Below are 15,887 nucleotides of genomic sequence, written 5' to 3'. Positions count from 1 at the left end.
AAAAGTGTACAAGCAATAGGGATAACTGCACCCTGGAGAGGACTGTGAAACAAAACCCATTCAAAAATGTGGGGGAGATTCACAAAGAGTGGACTGCAGCTGGAGTCAGTGCTTCAAGAACCACCACGCACAGACGTATGCAAGACATGGGTTTCAGCTGTCTCATTCCTTGTGTCAAGCCACTCTTGAACAAGACACAGCGTCAGAAGAGTCTCGCCTGGACTAAATACAAAAAGGACTGGACTGCTGCTGAGTTATGTTCTCTGATGAAAGTACATTTTGCATTTCCTTTGGAAATCAAGGTCCCAGAGTCTGGAGGAAGAGAGGAGAGGCACAGAATCCACGTTGCTTGAAGTCCAGTGTAAAGTTTCCACAGTCAGTGATGGTTTGGGGTGCCATGTCATCTGCTGGTGTTGGTCCACTGTGTTTTCTGAAGTCCAAAGTCAACGCAGCCATCTACCAGGAAGTTTTAGAGCACTTCATGCTTCCTGCTGCTGACCAACTTTTTGGAGATGCAGATTTCATTTTCCAACATGACTTGGCACCTGCACACAGTGCCAAAGCTACCAGTACCTGGTTTAAGGACCGTGGTATCCCTGTTCATAATTGGCAAGAAAATTGCCTGAACTTAACCCTACAGAAAATCTATGGGGTATTGTGAAGAGGAAGATGCGATACGCCAGACACAACAATGCAGAAGAGCTGAAGGCCACTATCAGAGCAACCTGGGCTCTCATAACACCTGAGCAGTGTCACAGACTGATCGACTCCATGCCAAACTGCATTGCTGCAGTAATCCAACATTTCAAAACAATTTGTTTTTGTATGGGTCTTGAGTAATATTCAAATTTTCTGAGATACTGAATTTGGAATTTTCATTAGTTGTCAGTTATATTCATCACAAATAAAATAAATAAACATTTGAAATATATCAGTATAGGTGTAATGAATGAATATAATATACAAGTTTCACTTTTTGAATGGAATTACTGAAATAAATCAACCTTTTGATGATATTCAAATTTTATGACCAGCACCTGTATATTAGAACCAAATTCAGTGCACATGGAAAGCCATGTGTTTTACTGAAGTAGAGACTTTTTAAGAAGAAAATTGTAATTATTACTTTGAGAGTTGAAAAGTAAAAATTTAGGAATTGTATCTGGATTCTTTATTTCCTTGTGTAAAGTTGCAACATGTTTTTAGATCAAGGTTGGGTCACTCAGTTCTAATCGGGAACCTTCTCCCCCACTCCAGAGTGAGCTCTGTGGAGATAAGGCATGTTTTATGGCAGGATTACAGCTTCTTTTATGTGTCAACGCTTAGGAGAAACTGACACTATTTGGTGGAGTATTTAAAGGTTAAATAACAGTTATGTTAGCTGAGCTTCAAGATGGCGTGAAATGTTTTGATTTGCAATAAGGTATATAATAATTTGTGTTAAACAAAAGTGAATTTGATTGTAGTTCCAAGACAAAACAATCAGATGTAATTATATATCAACTGAGATCTGGTTAGATGATGAACTGAGAATTGTTTATGAACTACTCTTTGAGAATGATAGTTTCCTTACATTGAAGTATCTGAACAGTAATAGGAAATTGTGTTCTTCTGTTCTTGTAGTTTTGTTTTTGATTGTTAAAACAACTGTAGAAAAGAGTGGAATTGTTATTTTGCTACACTAGCAGAACAGCAAAAACAGAAATGTTAATGTTTCCACTATACTTTTACTGTTTACAACTGTTCTAATCTATTTAGGCAACGGAAGCAGAAATACATTGGATATACAGGTATACAAATATATTGTCCTCACTGAGGTGTAGCAACTCCAACTAAACAGTCAGCTAAACTCTCTCTATTCATGAACATGAAGACATTTTTTGTATGCAGATTTATTTTCTTTGCATTGTGCTCAATCCATACATATCAGATGAGTGTTAAGAGACGAGAGAGTGAAACTAGGAAACAAACAGCAAAATACTGTAATTAGCTAAGCCGCGTAGTTTTCATAAACAAATGTCAAAATAAGAGTCTGCATGAAACTGAAAGTATACCCAATTAAATGCACAAAAATTCAACTTAAATGTGTCACGGTGCGGTAAGAATCAGTGCCAGGAGCCGGGAGAGCCGGCGGAGGATCAGGAGACGGGAGAGCCGGCCGAACTGGCCGCTGCCGCCCGAGGCCGCCGTGGACTGCCCTGCCCTGGAGCCGCCGCCTCGTCCCGCGGTGCCCTCTCCTGCCCTGCAGCCGCTGCCTCGACCTGCGGCACCCTCTCCGGTTCCGGCCTTCGCGGCACCCTCTCCTGACACTGCGCCAGCTCCTACTCCTCCGCCGGCTCTCCCGGCTCCTGATCCTCCGCCGGCTCTCCCGGCTCCTGATCCTCCATCGGCTCTCCCGTCTCCTGGTCCTCCGCCGGCTCTCCCGGACCCTCCGTCGGCTCCGACCTCTCTGGCCTGTCCCGCCCTCCCCCCCTGTGTTTTTCCCTGTCTTGCGGTCGGGAGCCTGCGCCTTTGGGGGTGGGGTACTATCACGGTGCGGTGAGAATCAGTGCCACCGTCCCGTACATCTCCAGTTCCCATTACTCCACGAATGCATCCCGGACTTGTTTTGTGTCACATGTCTTCATCATCGTTCACACCAGGTCCCTGTTTGCTCATCAGTATGTGTTTAAATGTTTCCCCTCTGCTCCCCACAGTGTGAATCGTTGTTTGTGTTGTGTTTGCCGTTGTGGGCTGCTGTTGCACGTAAGTCTTGAAAACCTTTGTTTAAATCGTCAGCCATTTACTTTTGTTGTTTTTTGGGCTCTGTGTTTCAATTAATAGAGACTACACCGACTACCTCTGCCTGCAACCTGGTTCCTTGCTCCCGCAACGTACCGCATCATTACAAAATGCCTGAAGGGCAGAACAACAAGCTTGTTGAATGTTTGGTAGGACTGTGTTCTAATGCATTAACAATAAGCAACAAACTAATGTAATTGACTTATTTCTGATTGTGTACTGTGCAGTTGCAACAAATCTTCTCAAGGAGAATTCACTGACAGATACAGGACACTTGAAAGCAATTCAGCGATTAAAGGACTGGTTGGAGCCCAGAGAGACTGAATTTGGCTTAAAGGACAATTGTGAGGTGGGCTGAGTAGATGGATCTCACACACACACATATGGACTGTCCCACAACTGCAAGCGGATTCTACTCCCCAGTAATGCCTGGTTTGTGACAGTTGGACTAATTCTAGTCCTAATGATTCTGCCTCAAGATGAAGAAGGTAACTTCCAACCAACGGGGGGAGCTAAAGAAAGCACCAGTTCTGGACATTTACTGGGGCACGAAAAGACCTACTTCACGACATCATGCCACGTTAGTTGGGTCCATACCAGGTACACCTTATCTGCTGTCCAGGTAGCTGAGAGATGAAGCTGGGGTCAGCGCCACACATGCTACAGGAGGGCTTCAGAGTTTAAAGATTAGGCACAGTGAATTGAAGTCAGAGGGCAACAGAGAGCTTTGTGGTACTAGTGATAGATATTGGGCATGAAAAGAAACTGAATTAAGCTTGACACAATGTATGAGAGTATTAACAATCTCTGTACGAAGGACACTTGGTAGGAAATGTGATGCCCCGTTTCTGATGGGTTCCACAAATCCTGTCCATACCTCCTGATAGGAGTTTTCCATATGACTGTCATAGACTCTATGATTAGACCCATGGACCGTAGGTTTGAGCATACCATTGTGGACGCCAGTCTTTACCTGATGATATGCATGTATTTTATAGTTCTGTTAGAAATTGGCGGTTTTGTATACAGTGGACAAATAATGTAGAACCTGTATCAAATCGAGGGAGAAATTCGCTCAAGTTTAATGGAAAATTGCAGCACAGATGTAATTCGGTGAACGTTCCATTATCTTCTCACTGTAATGTTGGGTACCAGCTAGCCTCATCATTTAGGCCGTTTCTACATAGCAAAGATCAGGTTTCCAAGACCGTAACCCACATTCCAAATGGTCAATGTGAACATTCCTGTGGTCATTAGAGCACAACCTACAGAGAGAGAATCTAAAAAGAGGTTTCTGTTGTTCTCATTATGTAGGCACATTCACTTCCAATGAAACGTACATAGATATTGTAATTGTTAATGCTCAGATTTCACAATCCACCCTATGAAACATAAAAAAAAGAGTCTGTTTGATAAAACATTACAAGTACAATTCAATTCCCAATGAAAAGAAAAGGCCCATACAGTTACAAATGACTAAGACGAAACAACAAAAGGAGTATCTGACCAATCAGGTCTTATTGTTCCTCAAATGAAAATGAATGTAAACAGGACAATTGACACACCACACTCCGACACATAACTCAATGTATGACAGTCATCAATCCCGTCCCCACCTCAGATTATAAAGGTCTAGAAAAATTTTGACATCAACAGGTTATTATCAGTGTTAACGGTGTTCAGGAGAAAACTAGACTCAACATGACATCATGATGAAACACTCTCCCCAAAGTTCAATGAACAATCAAAACTCCCCATGATCCATGCGACAATATCATACAAAAGACGTGTGCATATCCTGTTGTACCTGTGAAAGATTCTACCTTTAAAATAGGGAAAACATCTACCTTTGACAGGGACCACCTATAATAGGGAACAATTCACTGTCCAAACATACCATGATAGACGTCATAATGTAGATCATTAAGCATCATCACAAATACGCCAAAGTCCAATACTGGGATTTTCATCGTACCGAGTTTCCCACCTGTCTTACAATAAACAAACCTTCATACATATGAAATCACCATATCAGTTCATTTAGGAAATTCTTAGATTGTAAGTAAATAAGTTTGTTTTCAATCAAGTGTCCTTCAGTTCCTGTCGTCAGTTTTCTTTGTCTTGCATCAGGGATGAAAAGTTCAAAAATCTGTTATTGTAGTCAGTGGGATGTGGACCCAGCTAGGGCTGAAACGATTCCTCGAGTTACTCGAGTTACTCGATTACAAAAATTCCTCGAGGCAAAAACTCTGCCTCGAAGCCTCGTTAAATTCCTATGACGAGCACTATTTGCGCGGCGCAGGGATTTGAATGATTGTTTTACACGGACCGTTTATTCACACGGGACGCGGAGCTGTTCAGGAATCACACCATAGTGCGTGTTATCTGTTTTAAATTTAGTTGGCGCGATGGCGGAGAAAAAAATTGTAAATAAACGGCAGAAATTGTCGGCAGAAAGTGTGGGATCATTACACACTAAATAAAGAAGAGAACACGGTGCAGTGTCTCTACTGCAAAATAGATCTGGCTTACCACAACAGCACATCTTCTATGATCCAGCATCTAAACAGAAGACATCCACTCCATGCTGTTCCAACAAGCATTGCTGAAACAAGGTAAGCCTATTGATGTTCGCTGATTTTAATCCCCATACTGTATTTGTAGCGATGCCGTGATGCAGTTTGACTAGATGTTTAGCTTTGATGACGTTTTTAAGTAGTAAACGTAACTTTCACGTTCAAACTGATCAGCGCTGGGTCACGTTACAGCTCTTCTCTTCTTTAGCGGTACACAACCAGAATACAGAAATATGCTAAGAGCTCCACCTAGTGGTTAGATTATAACATCTTAAAGGAGAAATTCACACATAAATAAAGAGAGAGCTTATAACTTATAAAACATAAAACAACATACATTTTTTTTTATAAAAAAAAAACAACTATTAAAAAAAACTTGCATATATAACTTATATATATAGCTTATAGGCTAACAGCTTTAACTGAAATAGACACAAGTTTAATATAACTATTCTGGTAAGAGTGTATTTTTCCAACACAGCCTGCTTCTCCAAATAAACTTGTACTTTTGGGGAAGATATTATAATCAACCTAATGGTAAATACTGCAGTTGTAGACATCTACATAAAACAGATATTTACTTTGATGTCAGGGCTAGATTACAGCATGAAACCTGTTGTGCATATTAATAAATGAAATGGTTTTTTCTCCCTCTCAGCACTTCACAACGGAGTATGGACAGCTTTGTACGCCCAGCTCAATCATGCACAGTTCAAGAGGCTGCAATTTTTACAGAGAGCATTTTGAACATGCTCGTGACCGATATGAGGCCACTGTCCATGGTGGAGGACAAGGGATTTAGAGACATGATCTCAACTTTCAATCCTAAATACAGCCTGCCATCAAGAACATATTTTACACAACTGATGGAAAAGAAACATAGAGACATTACAGAGAAATTGAAAGCTGTCCTAAAGCAAACAGAGTGTGTTGCCCTGACAACAGACATTTGGACCAGTGTGGCAACAGAGGCATACATGGGGGTGACATGCCACTTTTTGGGGGAAGATTGGGAGATGAAGTCCTTCTCCCTAACCACAATGCCCCTAGAAGAGAGACACACTGCAGCCAACATTGCAGACTGGCTAGAGGAGACAACTGCCAAATTTGAGATTCCACTCGAAAAGGTAAAGGCAGTTGTTCATGACAATGGGGCCAATGTGGTGGCAGCAGCAAGAATTCTTAGAGAGAGGCATGGGTGGGCTTCGGTGAGATGTGCAGGGCATACTTTAAATTTAGTTGTGCTGAGCACACTCAAAAACAATAAAACAATCGCTAGTTGTGTGGGTGCTGCTAGATGCCTAGTGGAACACTTCAAAAAGAGTGAACTGGCCTGCACAAAGCTCAAAGAAAAACAACAGCAGATGGGAAAGCCACCACACATGTTGATACAGGATGTCAGTACCCGGTGGAACAGTACGTATCACATGTTATCAAGACTCCTGGAACAGCGATGGCCTGTGACCGCAGCTCTCTCCGATCCAGCAGTCAATCCGAGAGATAAACACCACTACCTAGATCTAAAGCCGGAACAGTGGCACATCAGTGAGGAGTTGACACAGGTCCTTGGGCCATTTGAAGGAGCTACAGAGTTTCTTAGTGGAGAACAGTATGTCACCATCTCTGCCCTTCCACAGCTGGTCCAAAACCTTAAGTCCACAGTGACTGCAGAACCTGAAACTGCACCAGTGAAGGTATTTCAGGCTTCTGCTGCAAAGCAGATCACAGAGAGGTGGGAAGGGCTGTATGAATTTCTTCCTGATTCTGGTGCTCCCAACCCTGTCCTTCTGGCTGCTGCTTTGGACCCCAGGTTTAGAAAATTGAAGTTCTTGCCTGCTGAAGAGGTGTTCAAGGTCCAAACTAGTATTCAATCAATGGCACTAGCTGCCAGAAAGGAGTCAAAACAGACACATGTAATGGCAGAAAAAGCCACTGCCACCACATCAGCTACACACACTACATCAGATCACAAAAGTGTTCTAGGATCATCATCAGAGGATGAGGGAGAGGATCATGAGGATGATCCAAGAAAGAGAATCCACTGCCATGGTGGAGAATAAATCAGGCAAGATATCCAACCTTGGCACAGCTGGCAAAGTCTTTCTTGGGGATCCCAGCAACATCAACACCCTCAGAGCGCCTGTTCTCTGCTGCTGGGAACATTGCCTCAAAACGTAGGGCAAGCCTAACTGCTGAGCATGTGGATATGTTGACGTTTCTCCATTGCAACTCTAAGCTGTTGTAAAATCAATCTGAAATCTCTAATTGTTTTATTTACATTTTTTTTTTAAATACATGTTATACATTGTGTACCTGTTCATTCTTTTTATTCTCAGGTTAACTTAACTAAATTTGCAGAAGGTTAAATCCTTTTTTTGTAAGGTTGTGTATTAAGAGGACTTTATATTTCTTTATATATTAAGAGTATATATTCATCATATTAAGTTTGTATTCATATTAGTTTTACAATACATGTTATGCATGTTACAGTAAGTTCACTTAACTGTATATTGTTATATAATTGTTGGCAATGCCAACTTGGCACTTAACTTTTTGAGCCAAACTTTTGGAGTTGGAAATAAATACCTCTGTTGAGAAATAAAAGCCTAATGCTTGATTATTTTACACCCACGTCATTTTTGTTATGTATTATTTGTTTTGGTTCTTCAAAAACAAACAAAAAATTTATCCGATTACTCGATTAATCGATCGATAAAGTGCTAGATTAATCGATTACAAAAATAATTGATAGCTGCAGCCCTAGACCCAGCAAATTGCCTGGTTGTCCTAACAATTCAGCATAGGTGTGTAAGGGAACAGTGAGTTTCCAACACTTCACTAAATCAAGATTAACACCATGACAGTGTCTTCCACTGTGTTGGGACCATGTGACCTATCCAGTCAACTGGCCCGTGGTACTCTGACCTGTACTATGTGGAGTCCTTCAGGGCTCAGGTGGATTCTCCTCTAAACTCGCTGTCGATGATTCATCTAGAAATGGAGTGTGAAGCCAAGTGATCTGACCCTGGCATCGTTCTGCCATGTGAGTGGTCAGGTGAAGATTTTGAACAGATTCAACCCATTTGGTTGTAGAAATCCTTCTTGAACATGTTGCTGGTACTCACACACTCAGTTGTCTGTGTCCAGTCAGTGACGTGATGTATCATCAGAAAAGGGGTTGTGATGTCCTGATCAGTTGAAAGTATAACTGCAAAACAACGATTAGTGTGGTTCAACAGTCCATCAGACTTTCATCCACTGAGTATTGTTCTGTCAACTCCCAACAATGAAGACAATAGATCAGTCCTGAAAACTTGTGGATCTCAGTAGTTCCATCATCAGAGTGAAGCATACACCCTATTCAGACAAGTTTCCATAAAAGTCTATGTTAACGTTCCTTTTCCATCCAGAACTGGCTTGGTTGTTGTTTGACTCCTTGTGCTATATTAATGCCTGATAGCTACTAGCAGTGGAATTAGATTGTCATACTTGTCTTTGCTTAGCCAAATCAGAAATGGTTAGATCTATTCAATTCAACCATTAAAATGTTAGACCTTACATCAAACAAAAACAATCTCCAAATTAACCAATTAAAAACATCCTGTAAATGGAAAATGTAAAACATAACAGATGCCAATGTTCTGTTATAACTATGCAAACAGGAAAACCAACATTTTGTACATAACTCCTTATAAATACCAATTTGATTTGCCTTGAGCCCTAAGCTCAACTCTTTCCAATCATAATCAATTATCATATCATACATCCCCCCCCCGCCTTCACTTCATTAAATCAATGGAAAGTGACACCATGAGTGAATGCAGAACAATGACAAATACGGCCACAGGTTGCATCCTGAACCCGCACTGGCCATCTTTCCAGGACGGACATGAAAAATAGAGAATTGTTAGTAGGGATGGCTCTATAATCCATTCGTTAAGGAGTTGCATCCTATATATTCATCAAAACAAAGTGAACAAGTTAAAAAAAAAAAAAAACATTCACTAACACCAAAAACATGTGCAACACAGTTGTGCGAAGGAATTATAAACCATATAACCTATTAACAAATTTTACAACATAGCTAAACAGCTCTCAAATTTGACTTTACCACAGTACCATCACACAGGTCTGTGAAATTGGCTATCATGCATTTAGAATATCCTGTATTTTCTTGGCACATGCCTAACTAAATTGTGTGGCCCCCAGGGGATGAGCTGCACAACTAAATTATAGGAGTGACAAACTCCAGCCCATGTGGAGTGGTTTACCTGTTGCAACCACTAGGGTGATTGTATTAGCATAGCTACAGCATACAAATGTAGCTTTTACAGGCAACGGCCAAACTACCTCATGAAAAACAGTGTCTTAATTAACCTCCTAAATGGGGAGAGGTTGTTTGGGGTCATCCTACGGGTCTGCCCCCCTTCCTGGAGCCCTTAGCTTCACCCACTCATGGTTAGCCATAAATTAAGGCCAAATGGATTATTTAAAATGTATATGAAATTTAGGTTTGCACATATTAAAAATCTGTACATGGTCCTCAGACTCTCTGTAACAAGATATGTTATTCTTTCAACTTAGCCGATATCCTTTAAGTGAAGGTTCAGATATACTGTCCAACCCATCTAATATTTTAGCAGTTTGTAAAAATGTGCTTATCATTATCTACACAACAACTCAACATTAGGGTGGAAATTAAGAAAACTCTTAAGAATGGCAATGTTGACCGAAAACAGATGTATGACGTCACTAAAATCAAGGTACAATAAGTAATCTAAAGGAAAGTCAGTGTAGGCCTTAAACACTGTTACATCAATACCCTATTTGTTCATTAGTCAATTTACCATTTTAGAATTTAAACTCCATTAACGAGTATCAGGCGTTGGTTTTAAAACAAGTATTATACCGGTTATCATTGTTAACTATAAATAAAAGAAACTATATTATTTAACCAAACTCAATTCAGCATTTAAAAAATAGGTCATTTAATTTTGTGTGGAGTAAACTCGCTTTAGCTGCCCTTTTTTAAGGCTGTGATTATATTGGATTCAAATACAGTCCTCATGCAACACAGTTAAAGTCTATCACCATGTGGATTCTTCATTCTACCACTTATACAATATATAAGGAGAGAGAACACTATTTTAACCCTTTGTAAGAAAACCATGAGAATATTTTACCAGATTAGAAAATCATTGTACCAATTTCCAATTCATCACTAGGTTTCAGACATGCCCACTTGTTCTATAGCGAACAGCTCAGCAAGCAACAGTCGGGTACCACGTGATGGACCTTGCTTAAGGCCTACCTACACTGTCGTGAGATGCCCCTTGAGGCCTTACGGTTTTAAACATTATCATCAACGCAATAAATACGTTTTACTCACAATTTCATAGGTACACATGACAAAGCACAACAAAACAGGTTATTTCTTGAATAACTATTAAAACATGTTCAAGCATGGCAGAACAAAACAGGCTATTTCGAATGCCTATTAAAACATACTATATAACATTCAAGTGCTTCTCAAACTACATGTAATATTCAATTTAATAAGCTTGGTTATTACCGAGGAAGGTGATCAAGTTTGGTTGAGAAGTTCCTGCTTCATTTAATGGTTTGGTACAATACATTTTAGGAAATAAACATTTAAGAACTCTGAATAAATAATTATGAAAGCTCACGTCAGTTTCTAGTATCATCCATGATTCCAGGATCCCATAAGAGAGACTCCATCTTGAGACAACTGTCGGTCAGCCAGGTGGTCAAACAGAATTTCGATTGTCTCCTTTCCCGCCTTTTGACTGTTGTCCTTTCTCAGCCATCTTAACTTTTCTTTGTCTTCTCTCTTATTACGTACCCCACTCTCCATCTGTCCATATACAACTTCCTCAGAATCCATCTTGTTTAGCCGGAAAACATTATTTTTCTTTCTGTCCATTTCGACTCCAGGCATCGTTAATGATCCTTTTCGTTCTTGATGGTGTCCTAATCGCGCCATGCTATTTAACTATGAACGCGTTATGCCAGAGGCTGCACTCCTCTTCCTGTCGTATTTGTACAACTGGATGGCATTATATTTTACTTGTACAAGTCACTGTATAATCGCCTAAAGTAATTCACATTGTCAATTAAATACAGTTCAGCGCTTCTCCAATTTATCCACCCCTGGAGATATTTGCACGATTTTATTTGTGGCCTAGTCAGGGACTAACCAGGTCTTCTCTCCAATTTATCCCCCCCTAGAGATATTTTACACGTTAAACAATGTAATTTGTGGCCCAGTCAGAGAGTAACTAGGTCTTCTCTCCAATTTATCCACCCCTAGAGATATTGTACACGTTGCAATTCATGGCCTAGTCAGGGAGTAACTTGGTCTCCTATCACTACCTGTGATCTTGAATTACTCGATTTGTACGTTAAATGGTGTGGATTTCAGACTCACCAACTTTTCAGCTGTTCGCAAGAAACAGGAACAAAGACCGACTCCCTTGCGGGTACACACAGCCAGCTTCGTCTCAGGACAACAAAAAACAGTATTTTTGGTAGAATCTAAATCTCCAACCATACAGCTCAAAGCACCAAAGTGTTAGAAATCGGCGGTTTCGTTTAGTGGTCAAATAATGTAGAACCTGTATCAAATCGAGGGAGAAGTTTGCTCAAGTTTATTGGAAAATTGCAGCACAGATGTCATTCGGTGAACATTCCATTATCTTCTCAGTGTAATGTTGGTTACCAGCTAACCTATTCATTAAGGGCGTTTCTACATAGCAAAGACCAGGTTTCCAAGACAGTAACCCCCATGCCAAATGGTCAATGTGAACATTCCTGTGGTCATTAGAGCACCAACCTACAAAGAGAGAATCTAAACAGAGAGATTTCTGTTCTCATTATCTAGGCACATTCACTTCCAATGAAACGTACATAGATATTGTAATTGTTAATGCTCAGATTCCACAGTACTATTCTCTTGTTAGAGGAGTCGTTTGTTATCTTGTGCTATATGAGGTACTGTATCTCAAGCAGTTGGTATCTACTACTGAGGGGCTCCACACAAACTGATAAGCTGTGGAGCCAAGAAACTTAAGGCCATGTAAGGTTAGGATATAGAATACACATGTGATTGGAAGACAGACAGATATTGGAGGGGATGTGCTGGGGCATAAAAGACTGTGTTCACTCTGTAATCATTGGAGAAAAAGCAGAGATAGAAATGAGAAATGGAAGGTCAACATCATAGACACCCTGATTTCCGGTTGCATTAATTTTGTTCATGGATCAAACTTGGACAGAATCTAACAGCATGGTGCCGTGACCCGGATAGATGGACTTTGTACTCTGAATGGTAAGTCAAAACACTAAAAGAGCAAGTCAGTTAAATTAGCATGAATATCCAGATGAACACATCTGGACCAACAAGAAGACCTAGAAATGTTGCTTTTTAGGCAGTAGAACCCTGTGGTGAGGACACGCAAGATTTACGTTGACACTAAAAGGTATGTGCTTTAGTCCATGAATTACCGCAGGAGAAGTTAAATATTCCCTGTTGTGATGGGAAGTACTTACAAGACTGAATAGTAAGAGTGTCATGTGTATTACAAGACCTAATATAGGCCACTCTTATATAAGTGAGAAACCTTCGTTGTTCATCTCAAAGTCCTTGCTAGGCAGATAGCAGGTTGACACGTGTGTAGTAATAATTGAAATCTTGTACAAGTAAAGGGGAAGAAAAAGAAAAAAGACAAGTCGAAAAAAGGACTTGAAAAGTTGAAAAAGGAACTGGAAACGTTGAAAAAAGGAACAACATCTAAAGACACTCAAAGCCCATTGAAAAATAAACTATGATCACTATTGTGGGATCCCTGGACATTGGCAGGATGAGTGTCGCAAGAAGAAGAAGAACCAAAGGAAAAAGACAGGATGCACAGACAGTTGTAACATGAGACATTCTGCTCACATGCCGAGCAGCAGCAAGGAAAGGTCTTCCATGTATGGAATTCAGGAATCAAAGACAGAGGATTTCCTAGTGATACCTTGAACAGACGTGAGCTTATAATCATTGATTAAGAGTTTTAAATGTGTTTACAAAAAGGTGTCGTACCCAAATATTGAGTAGAGCTGGAACTTATCAAGAAAATCTGATTACTTCCCTGGATAATGACCTGGCTTATTCAAGTGAATATTAATTTGAAAGCACTTTGATGGTATAAAGCATGTTTTAATAGGCATTTGAAATAGCCTGTTTTGTTGTGCTTTGTCATGTTCACTATGTAATTTTAATCAAGGAGGGTCTCCCAACAAAGTGGGTAGGCTTTAACAGGCCCACCGCTGTTGTGTGCTGAGCTGTTCGCTAGCACGTGGGTACATCTAACCCTAGTGATGAATTAGAAATTGGTACAAGGATTATTTTCTAATCTGGTAGTCTCATGGTTTTCTTACAAAAGGTTAAAATATTGTTTTCTCTCACCTCATATATTGTATAAGTGTTTGAATAAAAAATCCACATGGTGATAGTCCAACGTTAATGAGACATGCTGTGTACCATGAGGACTCAATATGAATCCAAAATAGCCATAAGCCTTTACAAAGGGTTTCCACCAAGTTGGAATGCGTGTGTTCTCTCTCTCTCTCTCTATGAGTCACAGGACGACTGGTGAGAGGGTAATACTTTTTTAAGTTAAGTAAAACACTCAATGTTTCCATTTGCACTAAATTTGGTTTTGATATACACTCACTTAAATGATTATTAGGAACACCATACTAATACTGTGTTTGACCCCCTTTCGCCTTCAGAACTGCCTTAATTCTATGTGGCATTGATTCAACAAGGTGCTGAAAGCATCCTTTAGAAATGTTGGCCCATATTGATAGGATAGCATCTTGCAGTTGATGGAGATTTGTGGGATGCACATCCAGGGCTCATCAGACCAGGCAAATCGAGACTCATCAGACCAGGCAACATTCTTCCAGTCTTCAACTGTCCAATTTTGGTGAGCTCGTGCAAATTGTAGCCTCTTTTTCCTTTTTGTAGTGGAGATGAGTGGTACCTGGTGGGGTCTTCTGCTGTTGTAACCCATCCGCCTCAAGGTTGTGCGTGTTGTGGCTTCACAAATGCTTTGCTGCATACCTCGGTTGTAACGAGTGGTTATTTCAGTCAAAGTTGCTCTTCTATCAGCTTGAATCAGTCGGCCCATTCTCCTCTGACCTCTAGCATCAACAAGGCATTTTCGCCCACAGGACTGGCGCATACTGGATGTTTTTCCCTTTTCACACCATTCTTTGTAAACCCTAGAAATGGTTGTGCGTGAAAATCCCAGTAACTGAGCAGATTGTGAAATACTCAGACAGGCCCGTCTGGCACCAACAACCATGCCACGCTCAAAATTGCTTAAATCACCTTTCTTTCCCATTCTGACATTCAGTTTGGAGTTCAGGAGATTGTCTTGACTAGGACCACACCCCTAAATGCATTGAAGCAACTGCCATGTGATTGGTTGATTATATAATTGCATTAATGAGAAATTGAACAGGTGTTCCTAATAATCCTTTAGGTGAGTGTATGTTATAATTTGGTTTTAGACAAAAGATTGAGATTACAGTCTCATGAGAAATTATGAGAAAACGGGTGAAAACAGACAAAAGCATTAAATATTTTATTTTGAATGCTACATTGGCTTTGGTTAATTAGGAACATTTTCATTTGTTTGTTTTTTGTGTACCTTCACTTCACAAAGGATATCGGGTAAGTTGAAAGAATAACATCTTGCTACAGACAGTCAGATTTTGTAATGTGGAAACCTACATTTCATATACATTTTAAATAATCAGTTTTGCCTTTATTTATGGCTAACCATAAGCGGGTATAGCCAAGGGCTCCAGGACGGGGGGCAGACCCCTAGGATGACCCCAAACAACCTCTCCCATTGAATCTGGGTAGCCTATTACTAAGGGTTAACATTGAGTGTTCAGACTGGTAATTTCTGTGGTAATTTCCTCAACATAAGCATATTCAGTTTTGGGATGATCAAACATTAAGTGAAAGTTAGACACATTTTTCACTTAATAGCTTGAATATAGGAATTTATGATTTTGAAACCAACTGCAGTGAGGGTAGAGACCAAAAGTCGTCCTGTTGATCAGAGTCATTTTTATGTCAATAAAACCACAGACGAGAACAAAATATAGGTTTTGATTTAGTGTTTGGCTGACTGCCACTATTTGGAATAAAAATGTTAAAAGATGGAGAATTTTACTTAAATGTAGAAGGTTAATCAAGACATTGTTTGTCACGTGGTAGTTTGGTCGTTGCCTGTAAAAATGCTACATTTGGGCGCTGTAGATATGCTAATACAATCGCCCTGGTGGTTGTAGTAGGTACACCACGGGAACATGGGCTGGAGTTTTTCTCCTACAGTTTTGTTGCGCAGCTTGTCCCCTAGTGGTCAAACCAATTTAATTAGGCATGTGCCAAGAAACTTCAGGATATTATAAATACAAGATAGCCAATTTCATATACCTGTGGGAAGG

This window comes from Esox lucius, chromosome 17 (assembly GCF_011004845.1).
Source record: "Esox lucius isolate fEsoLuc1 chromosome 17, fEsoLuc1.pri, whole genome shotgun sequence".
Lineage (NCBI taxonomy): Eukaryota > Metazoa > Chordata > Actinopteri > Esociformes > Esocidae > Esox > Esox lucius.
Note: the sequence above shows the minus strand (reverse complement) of the source record.